A 12,516-nucleotide genomic window follows, 5' to 3' on the forward strand; every position below is an offset into this window, starting at 1 on the left:
AAACAAGGAAATATCTACACCTCTATCTCTATAAACATGGAAATATCTACACCGCTATGCCAATTAACATTTAAATAACAACGCGATCTCTATAAACTTGGAAATATTTACACCGCCATCTCTATAAACATGGAAATCTCTACACTGCCATCTGTATAAACTTGGAAATATCTACACCGCCTTCTGTATAAACATGGAAATATCTACTCTGCCATCTGTACAAACATGGAAATATCTACACCGCTATCTGTATAAGGATGGAAATATCCACACCACCATCTGTATGAGCCTTTACATATCTTCACCACTATCTGTATAAATATGGAAATGCCTACACCGCCATCTGTATAAACATGGAAACATCTACACCACTATCTGTATAAGGATGGAAATATCTACACCACCATCTGTATAAAGATGGAAATATCTACACAGTTATCTGTATAAACATGGAAATATCTACACTGCCATCTCTATAAACATGGAAATATATACACCGCTATCTGTATAAACGTGGCAATGTCTACACTGATATCTCTATAAACATGGAAATACCTACAACGCTGTCTGTATAAACAAGGAAATATCTACACCTCTGTCTCTATAAACATGGAAATAGCTACACCGCTATGCCTATTAACATGTAAATAACTACACCGCTATCTCTATAAACATGGAAATATCTAGACCGCCATCTCTATAAACATGGAAATACCTACACCGCCATCTGTATAAAGATGGAAATAACTACACCGCCATCTATATAAACATGTAAATATCTACATCGCCATTTGTATAAAGATGTATATATCTACACAGCTATCTGTATAAACATGGAATTATCTACACCGCTATCTGTATAAACATGGAAATATCTACACCGCCATCTCTATAAGCATGGAAATATCCACACCACCATCTGTATGAACATGGGAATATCTACACCGCCATCTGTTTAACGATGGAAATATCTACACAGCTAAGTGTATAAACATGGAAATATCTACTCCGCTATCTGTATAAGGATGGAAATATCTACACCACCATCTGTATGAACCTTTAAATATCTACACCGCTATCTGTATAAATGTGGAAATGACTTCACCGCTATCTCTATGAACATGGAAATATCTACACCACTATCTGTATAAACATGGAAATAACTTCACTGCTATCTGTGTAAACATGGAAATATCTACACTGCTATCTGTGTAAACATGGAAGTATCTACACCGCCATCTGTCTAAAGATGGAAATGTCTACACCACAATCTGTATAAAGATGGAAATATCTACACAGCTATCTGTATAAACATGGAAATTTCTACACCGCCATCTGTATAAACATGGAAATATCTACACCGCTGTCTGTATAAACGTGGCAATGTCTACACCGCTATCTCTATAAACATGGAAATAACTACACCGCTATTTGTATAAACAAGGAAATATCTACACCTCTATCTCTATAAACATGGAAATATCTACACCGCTATGCCAATTAACATTTAAATAACAACGCGATCTCTATAAACTTGGAAATATTTACACCGCCATCTCTATAAACATGGAAATCTCTACACTGCCATCTGTATAAACTTGGAAATATCTACACCGCCTTCTGTATAAACATGGAAATATCTACTCTGCCATCTGTACAAACATGGAAATATCTACACCGCTATCTGTATAAGGATGGAAATATCCACACCACCATCTGTATGAGCCTTTACATATCTTCACCACTATCTGTATAAATATGGAAATGCCTACACCGCCATCTGTATAAACATGGAAACATCTGCACCACTATCTGTATAAGGATGGAAATATCTACACCACCATCTGTATAAAGATGGAAATATCTACACAGTTATCTGTATAAACATGGAAATATCTACACCGCCATCTCTATAAACATGGAAATATATACACCGCTATCTGTATAAACTTGGCAATGTCTACACCGATATCTCTATAAACATGGAAATACCTACAACGCTGTCTGTATAAACAAGGAAATATCTACACCTCTGTCTCTTTAAACATGGAAATAGCTACACCGCTATGCCTATTAACATGTAAATAACTACACCGCTATCTCTATAAACATGGAAATATCTAGACCGCCATCTCTATAAACATGGAAATACCTACACCGCCATCTCTATAAACATGGAAATAACTACACCGCCATCTATATAAACATGTAAATATCTACATCGCCATTTGTATAAAGATGTATATATCTACACAGCTATCTGTATAAACATGGAATTATCTACACCGCTATCTGTATAAACATGGAAATATCTACACCGCCATCTCTATAAGCATGGAAATATCCACACCACCATCTGTATGAACATGGGAATATCTACACCGCCATCTGTATAACGATGGAAATATCTACACAGCTAAGTGTATAAACATGGAAATATCTACTCCGCTATCTGTATAAGGATGGAAATATCTACACCACCATCTGTATGAACCTTTAAATATCTACACCGCTATCTGTATAAATGTGGAAATGACTTCACCGCTATCTCTATGAACATGGAAATATCTACACCACTATCTGTATAAACATGGAAATAACTTCACTGCTATCTGTGTAAACATGGAAATATCTACACTGCTCTCTGTGTAAACATGGAAGTATCTACACCGCCATCTGTCTAAAGATGGAAATGTCTACACCACAATCTGTATAAAGATGGAAATATCTACACAGCTATCTGTATAAACATGGAAATTTCTACACCGCCATCTGTATAAACATGGAAATATCTACACCGCTGTCTGTATAAACGTGGCAATGTCTACACCGCTATCTCTATAAACATGGAAATAACTACACCGCTATTTGTATAAACAAGGAAATATCTACACCTCTATCTCTATAAACATGGAAATATCTACACCGCTATGCCAATTAACATTTAAATAACAACGCGATCTCTATAAACTTGGAAATATTTACACTGCCATCTCTATAAACATGGAAATCTCTACACTGCCATCTGTATAAACTTGGAAATATCTACACCGCCTTCTGTATAAACATGGAAATATCTACTCTGCCATCTGTACAAACATGGAAATATCTACACCGCTATCTGTATAAGGATGGAAATATCCACACCACCATCTGTATGAGCCTTTACATATCTTCACCACTATCTGTATAAATATGGAAATGCCTACACCGCCATCTGTATAAACATGGAAACATCTACACCACTATCTGTATAAGGATGGAAATATCTACACCACCATCTGTATAAAGATGGAAATATCTACACAGTTATCTGTATAAACATGGAAATATCTACACCGCCATCTCTATAAACATGGAAATATATACACCGCTATCTGTATAAACGTGGCAATGTCTACACCGATATCTCTATAAACATGGAAATACCTACAACGCTGTCTGTATAAACAAGGAAATATCTACACCTCTGTCTCTATAAACATGGAAATAGCTACACCGCTATGCCTATTAACATGTAAATAACTACACCGCTATCTCTATAAACATGGAAATATCTACACCGCCATCTCTATAAACATGGAAATACCTACACCGCCATCTGTATAAAGATGGAAATAACTACACCGCCATCTATATAAACATGTAAATATCTACATCGCCATTTGTATAAAGATGTATATATCTACACAGCTATCTGTATAAACATGGAATTATCTACACCGCTATCTGTATAAACATGGAAATATCTACACCGCCATCTCTATAAGCATGGAAATATCCACACCACCATCTGTATGAACATGGGAATATCTACACCGCCATCTGTATAACGATGGAAATATCTACACAGCTAAGTGTATAAACATGGAAATATCTACTCCGCTATCTGTATAAGGATGGAAATATCTACACCACCATCTGTATGAACCTTTAAATATCTACACCGCTATCTGTATAAATGTGGAAATGACTTCACCGCTATCTCTATGAACATGGAAATATCTACACCACTATCTGTATAAACATGGAAATAACTTCACTGCTATCTGTGTAAACATGGAAATATCTACACTGCTATCTGTGTAAACATGGAAGTATCTACACCGCCATCTGTCTAAAGATGGAAATGTCTACACCACAATCTGTATAAAGATGGAAATATCTACACAGCTATCTGTATAAACATGGAAATTTCTACACCGCCATCTGTATAAACATGGAAATATCTACACCGCTGTCTGTATAAACGTGGCAATGCCTACACCGCTATCTCTATAAACATGGAAATAACTACACCGCTATTTGTATAAACAAGGAAATATCTACACCTCTATCTCTATAAACATGGAAATATCTACACCGCTATGCCAATTAACATTTAAATAACAACGCGATCTCTATAAACTTGGAAATATTTACACCGCCATCTCTATAAACATGGAAATCTCTACACTGCCATCTGTATAAACTTGGAAATATCTACACCGCCTTCTGTATAAACATGGAAATATCTACTCTGCCATCTGTACAAACATGGAAATATCTACACCGCTATCTGTATAAGGATGGAAATATCCACACCACCATCTGTATGAGCCTTTACATATCTTCACCACTATCTGTATAAATATGGAAATGCCTACACCGCCATCTGTATAAACATGGAAACATCTACACCACTATCTGTATAAGGATGGAAATATCTACACCACCATCTGTATAAAGATGGAAATATCTACACAGTTATCTGTATAAACATGGAAATATCTACACCGCCATCTCTATAAACATGGAAATATATACACCGCTATCTGTATAAACTTGGCAATGTCTACACCGATATCTCTATAAACATGGAAATACCTACAACGCTGTCTGTATAAACAAGGAAATATCTACACCTCTGTCTCTATAAACATGGAAATAGCTACACCGCTATGCCTATTAACATGTAAATAACTACACCGCTATCTCTATAAACATGGAAATATCTACACCGCCATCTCTATAAACATGGAAATACCTACACCGCCATCTGTATAAAGATGGAAATAACTACACCGCCATCTATATAAACATGTAAATATCTACATCGCCATTTGTATAAAGATGTATATATCTACACAGCTATCTGTATAAACATGGAATTATCTACACCGCTATCTGTATAAACATGGAAATATCTACACCGCCATCTCTATAAGCATGGAAATATCCACACCACCATCTGTATGAACATGGGAATATCTACACCGCCATCTGTATAACGATGGAATTATCTACACAGCTAAGTGTATAAACATGGAAATATCTACTCCGCTATCTGTATAAGGATGGAAATATCTACACCACCATCTGTATGAACCTTTAAATATCTACACCGCTATCTGTATAAATGTGGAAATGACTTCACCGCTATCTCTATGAACATGGAAATATCTACACCACTATCTGTATAAACATGGAAATAACTTCACTGCTATCTGTGTAAACATGGAAATATCTACACTGCTATCTGTGTAAACATGGAAGTATCTACACCGCCATCTGTCTAAAGATGGAAATGTCTACACCACAATCTGTATAAAGATGGAAATATCTACACAGCTATCTGTATAAACATGGAAATTTCTACACCGCCATCTGTATAAACATGGAAATATCTACACCGCTGTCTGTATAAACGTGGCAATGTCTACACCGCTATCTCTATAAACATGGAAATAACTACACCGCTATTTGTATAAACAAGGAAATATCTACACCTCTATCTCTATAAACATGGAAATATCTACACCGCTATGCCAATTAACATTTAAATAACAACGCGATCTCTATAAACTTGGAAATATTTACACCGCCATCTCTATAAACATGGAAATCTCTACACTGCCATCTGTATAAACTTGGAAATATCTACACCGCCTTCTGTATAAACATGGAAATATCTACTCTGCCATCTGTACAAACATGGAAATATCTACACCGCTATCTGTATAAGGATGGAAATATCCACACCACCATCTGTATGAGCCTTTACATATCTTCACCACTATCTGTATAAATATGGAAATGCCTACACCGCCATCTGTATAAACATGGAAACATCTACACCACTATCTGTATAAGGATGGAAATATCTACACCACCATCTGTATAAAGATGGAAATATCTACACAGTTATCTGTATAAACATGGAAATATCTACACCGCCATCTCTATAAACATGGAAATATATACACCGCTATCTGTATAAACTTGGCAATGTCTACACCGATATCTCTATAAACATGGAAATACCTACAACGCTGTCTGTATAAACAAGGAAATATCTACACCTCTGTCTCTATAAACATGGAAATAGCTACACCGCTATGCCTATTAACATGTAAATAACTACACCGCTATCTCTATAAACATGGAAATATCTACACCGCCATCTCTATAAACATGGAAATACCTACACCGCCATCTGTATAAAGATGGAAATAACTACACCGCCATCTATATAAACATGTAAATATCTACATCGCCATTTGTATAAAGATGTATATATCTACACAGCTATCTGTATAAACATGGAATTATCTACACCGCTATCTGTATAAACATGGAAATATCTACACCGCCATCTCTATAAGCATGGAAATATCCACACCACCATCTGTATGAACATGGGAATATCTACACCGCCATCTGTATAACGATGGAATTATCTACACAGCTAAGTGTATAAACATGGAAATATCTACTCCGCTATCTGTATAAGGATGGAAATATCTACACCACCATCTGTATGAACCTTTAAATATCTACACCGCTATCTGTATAAATGTGGAAATGACTTCACCGCTATCTCTATGAACATGGAAATATCTACACCACTATCTGTATAAACATGGAAATAACTTCACTGCTATCTGTGTAAACATGGAAATATCTACACTGCTATCTGTGTAAACATGGAAGTATCTACACCGCCATCTGTCTAAAGATGGAAATGTCTACACCACAATCTGTATAAAGATGGAAATATCTACACAGCTATCTGTATAAACATGGAAATTTCTACACCGCCATCTGTATAAACATGGAAATATCTACACCGCTGTCTGTATAAACGTGGCAATGTCTACACCGCTATCTCTATAAACATGGAAATAACTACACCGCTATTTGTATAAACAAGGAAATATCTACACCTCTATCTCTATAAACATGGAAATATCTACACCGCTATGCCAATTAACATTTAAATAACAACGCGATCTCTATAAACTTGGAAATATTTACACCGCCATCTCTATAAACATGGAAATCTCTACACTGCCATCTGTATAAACTTGGAAATATCTACACCGCCTTCTGTATAAACATGGAAATATCTACTCTGCCATCTGTACAAACATGGAAATATCTACACCGCTATCTGTATAAGGATGGAAATATCCACACCACCATCTGTATGAGCCTTTACATATCTTCACCACTATCTGTATAAATATGGAAATGCCTACACCGCCATCTGTATAAACATGGAAACATCTACACCACTATCTGTATAAGGATGGAAATATCTACACCACCATCTGTATAAAGATGGAAATATCTACACAGTTATCTGTATAAACATGGAAATATCTACACCGCCATCTCTATAAACATGGAAATATATACACCGCTATCTGTATAAACGTGGCAATGTCTACACCGATATCTCTATAAACATGGAAATACCTACAACGCTGTCTGTATAAACAAGGAAATATCTACACCTCTGTCTCTATAAACATGGAAATAGCTACACCGCTATGCCTATTAACATGTAAATAACTACACCGCTATCTCTATAAACATGGAAATATCTAGACCGCCATCTCTATAAACATGGAAATACCTACACCGCCATCTGTATAAAGATGGAAATAACTACACCGCCATCTATATAAACATGTAAATATCTACATCGCCATTTGTATAAAGATGTATATATCTACACAGCTATCTGTATAAACATGGAATTATCTACACCGCTATCTGTATAAACATGGAAATATCTACACCGCCATCTCTATAAGCATGGAAATATCCACACCACCATCTGTATGAACATGGGAATATCTACACCGCCATCTGTTTAACGATGGAAATATCTACACAGCTAAGTGTATAAACATGGAAATATCTACTCCGCTATCTGTATAAGGATGGAAATATCTACACCACCATCTGTATGAACCTTTAAATATCTACACCGCTATCTGTATAAATGTGGAAATGACTTCACCGCTATCTCTATGAACATGGAAATATCTACACCACTATCTGTATAAACATGGAAATAACTTCACTGCTATCTGTGTAAACATGGAAATATCTACACTGCTCTCTGTGTAAACATGGAAGTATCTACACCGCCATCTGTCTAAAGATGGAAATGTCTACACCACAATCTGTATAAAGATGGAAATATCTACACAGCTATCTGTATAAACATGGAAATTTCTACACCGCCATCTGTATAAACATGGAAATATCTACACCGCTGTCTGTATAAACGTGGCAATGTCTACACCGCTATCTCTATAAACATGGAAATAACTACACCGCTATTTGTATAAACAAGGAAATATCTACACCTCTATCTCTATAAACATGGAAATATCTACACCGCTATGCCAATTAACATTTAAATAACAACGCGATCTCTATAAACTTGGAAATATTTACACCGCCATCTCTATAAACATGGAAATCTCTACACTGCCATCTGTATAAACTTGGAAATATCTACACCGCCTTCTGTATAAACATGGAAATATCTACTCTGCCATCTGTACAAACATGGAAATATCTACACCGCTATCTGTATAAGGATGGAAATATCCACACCACCATCTGTATGAGCCTTTACATATCTTCACCACTATCTGTATAAATATGGAAATGCCTACACCGCCATCTGTATAAACATGGAAACATCTACACCACTATCTGTATAAGGATGGAAATATCTACACCACCATCTGTATAAAGATGGAAATATCTACACAGTTATCTGTATAAACATGGAAATATCTACACCGCCATCTCTATAAACATGGAAATATATACACCGCTATCTGTATAAACGTGGCAATGTCTACACCGATATCTCTATAAACATGGAAATACCTACAACGCTGTCTGTATAAACAAGGAAATATCTACACCTCTGTCTCTATAAACATGGAAATAGCTACACCGCTATGCCTATTAACATGTAAATAACTACACCGCTATCTCTATAAACATGGAAATATCTAGACCGCCATCTCTATAAACATGGAAATACCTACACCGCCATCTGTATAAAGATGGAAATAACTACACCGCCATCTATATAAACATGTAAATATCTACATCGCCATTTGTATAAAGATGTATATATCTACACAGCTATCTGTATAAACATGGAATTATCTACACCGCTATCTGTATAAACATGGAAATATCTACACCGCCATCTCTATAAGCATGGAAATATCCACACCACCATCTGTATGAACATGGGAATATCTACACCGCCATCTGTATAACGATGGAAATATCTACACAGCTAAGTGTATAAACATGGAAATATCTACTCCGCTATCTGTATAAGGATGGAAATATCTACACCACCATCTGTATGAACCTTTAAATATCTACACCGCTATCTGTATAAATGTGGAAATGACTTCACCGCTATCTCTATGAACATGGAAATATCTACACCACTATCTGTATAAACATGGAAATAACTTCACTGCTCTCTGTGTAAACATGGAAATATCTACACTGCTATCTGTGTAAACATGGAAATATCTACACCGCCATCTGTCTAAAGATGGAAATGTCTACACCACAATCTGTATAAAGATGGAAATATCTACACAGCTATCTGTATAAACATGGAAATTTCTACACCGCCATCTGTATAAACATGGAAATATCTACTCCGCTATCTGTATAAACGTGGCAATGTCTACACCGCTATCTCTATAATCATGGAAATAACTACACCGCTATTTGTATGAACAAGGAAATATCTACACCTCTATCTCTATAAACATGGAAATATCGACACCGCTATGCCTATTAACATGGAAATAAGAACGCGATCTCTATAAACATGGAAATATTTACACCGCCATCTCTATAAACATGGAAATATCTACACCGCCATCTGTACAAACATGGATATATCTACACCGCCATCCGTATAAACTTGGAAATATCTACACCGCCTTCTGTTATAAACATGGAAATATCTACACTGCCATTTGTATAAAGATGGAAATATCTACACAGCTATCTGTATAAACATGGAAATATCTACACCGCTATCCGTATAAACATGGATATATCTACACCGCCATCACTATAAACATGGAAATATCTACACCGCCATATCTATAAACATGGAAATATCTACACCGCCATCTCTATAAACATGGAAATATCTACACCGCCATATCTATAAACGTGGAAACATCTACACCGCCATCTGTATGAACATGGAAATATTTACACCGCCATCTGTAAAATGATGGAAATATCGAAACAGCTAACTTTATAAACATGGAAATATCTACACCACTATCTGTATAAACATGGAAATATCTACACCACCATGTCTATAAAGATGGAAATATCTACACCGCCATCTGTATGAACATGGAAATATCTACACCGCCATCTGTATAAAGACGGAAATATCTACACCGCCATTTGTATAAAGATGGCAATATCTACACAGCTATCTGTATAAACATGGAAATATCTACACCGCTATCTGTATAAACGTGGAAATACCTACACCGCGATCTCTATAAACATGGAAATATCTACACCTCTGTCTCTATAATCATGGAAATATATACTCCGCTATGCATATTAACATGGAAATATCTACACCATTATCTCTATAAACATGGAAATATCTTCACCGCCATCTGTATAAACATGGAAGTACCTACATCGCCATCTGTATAAAGATGGAAATATCTACACCTCCTTCTGTATAAACATGGTAATATCTACTCCGCCATTTGTGTAAAGATGGCAATATCTACACAGCTATCTGTATAAACATGGAAATATCTACACCGCTATCTGTATAAACGTGGAAATATCTACACCGCCATCTCTATAAACATGGAAATATCTACACCGCCATCTGTAAAAACATGGAAATATCTACACCGCCATCTGTATAAACATGGAAATATCTACACCGCCATCTGTATAAACATGGAAATATCTACACCGCCATCTCTATAAACATGGAAATATCTACACCGCTATCCATATAAAGATGGAAATATCCACTCCTCTATCTGAATAAACATGGAAATATCTGCACCGCTATCTGTATAAACATGGAAATATCTACACCGCTATCTGTATAATCATGGAAATGTCCACACCGCTATCTGTGTAAACATGGAAATATCTTCACCGCTACCTGTATAAACATGGATATATCTACACCGCTATCTCTATAAACATGGAAATATCTACACCGCCATCTCTATAAACATGGGAATACCTACACCGCCATCTGTATTAAGATGGAAATATCTACACCGCCATCTATATAAACATGGAAATATCCACACCGCCATCTGTACGAACATGGATATATCTACACCGCTTACTGTATAAACGTGGACATGGCTACACCGCTATCTCTATAAACATGGAAATATCTACACCGCTATCTGTATAAACATGGAAATATCTACACCGCCATCTGTATAAACATGGAAATAGCTACACCGCCATCTCTATAAACATGGAAATATGTACACCGCTATCCGTATAAACATGGAAATATCCACTCCTCTATCTGAATAAAGATGGAAATATCTGCACCGCTATCTGTATAAACATGGAAATATCTACACCGCTATCTGTATAATCATGGAAATGTCCACACCGCTATCTGTGTAAACATGGAAATATCTTCACTGCTACCTGTATAAACATGGATATATCTACACCGCTATCTCTATAAACATGGAAATATCTACACGGCCATCAGTATAAACATGGAAATATCTACACCGCCATCTGTATGAACACGGAAATAACTACACCGCCATCTGTACAAACATGGAAATATCTACACCGCTATCTGTATAAGGATGGAAATATCTACACCACCATCTGTATGAACCTTTAAATATCTACACCACTATCTGTATAAATGTGGAAATGTCTACACCTCTATCTCTATAAACATGGAAATATCTACACCGCTATCTGTATAAACAAGGAAATATCTACACCTCTTTCTCTATAAACATGGAAATATCTACACCGCTATGCCTATTAATATGGAAAAAACTACACCGTTACCTCTATAAACATAGAAATATCTTCACCGCCATCTCTAAAAAATGGAAATATCTACACCGCCATCTGTATAAACATGGAAATATCTACACCGCTATCTGTATAAGGATGGAAATATCTACACCACCATCT

The sequence above is a fragment of the Gorilla gorilla genome, chromosome 3 (assembly GCF_029281585.2).
Source record: "Gorilla gorilla gorilla isolate KB3781 chromosome 3, NHGRI_mGorGor1-v2.1_pri, whole genome shotgun sequence".
Classification (NCBI taxonomy): domain Eukaryota; kingdom Metazoa; phylum Chordata; class Mammalia; order Primates; family Hominidae; genus Gorilla; species Gorilla gorilla.